The sequence below is a fragment of the Lupinus angustifolius genome, chromosome LG03, assembly GCF_001865875.1.
Source record: "Lupinus angustifolius cultivar Tanjil chromosome LG03, LupAngTanjil_v1.0, whole genome shotgun sequence".
NCBI classification, from domain to species: domain Eukaryota; kingdom Viridiplantae; phylum Streptophyta; class Magnoliopsida; order Fabales; family Fabaceae; genus Lupinus; species Lupinus angustifolius.
This window is the reverse complement of record NC_032011.1, coordinates 14,509,644-14,510,086: the sequence shown is the minus strand read 5'-3', so window position 1 is coordinate 14,510,086 and position 443 is coordinate 14,509,644.

Genomic DNA, 443 nt, shown 5'->3' with positions numbered 1-443 from the left:
TATATATATATATATAATAACATTACTTATATTAAAATTGAATAATATGAATATTATTACATGATATAACTAAATAGACTGACATGTTAGGCTTAATAGATATTTTGATAACCTAAAGTTTGACATATTAAATTAAATATACTTTTTAAAAAGTCTGAGTCTAACCTATTTAGAAAATAAGTTTGACATGATCTAACCTGTTATAAGTCAGGTAATAGACCATTAATATGTGACTTGATATGTTTCCACACCTATTTTTTATGGATGGAAATATTATATCAATCTTAATTCTTTTGAGTTCTAGATTTTGTTGTTGCCCTAGCCTTGTTTGGATAATACTTTTTATACCGATAATAACTAGTAGAACCATCTTAAATCTGTAAGATTTAGGAGTAAAACTCTTGTTTTGAAAAGTATTGTGAGAGGATTAAAAGTGTTGAAGG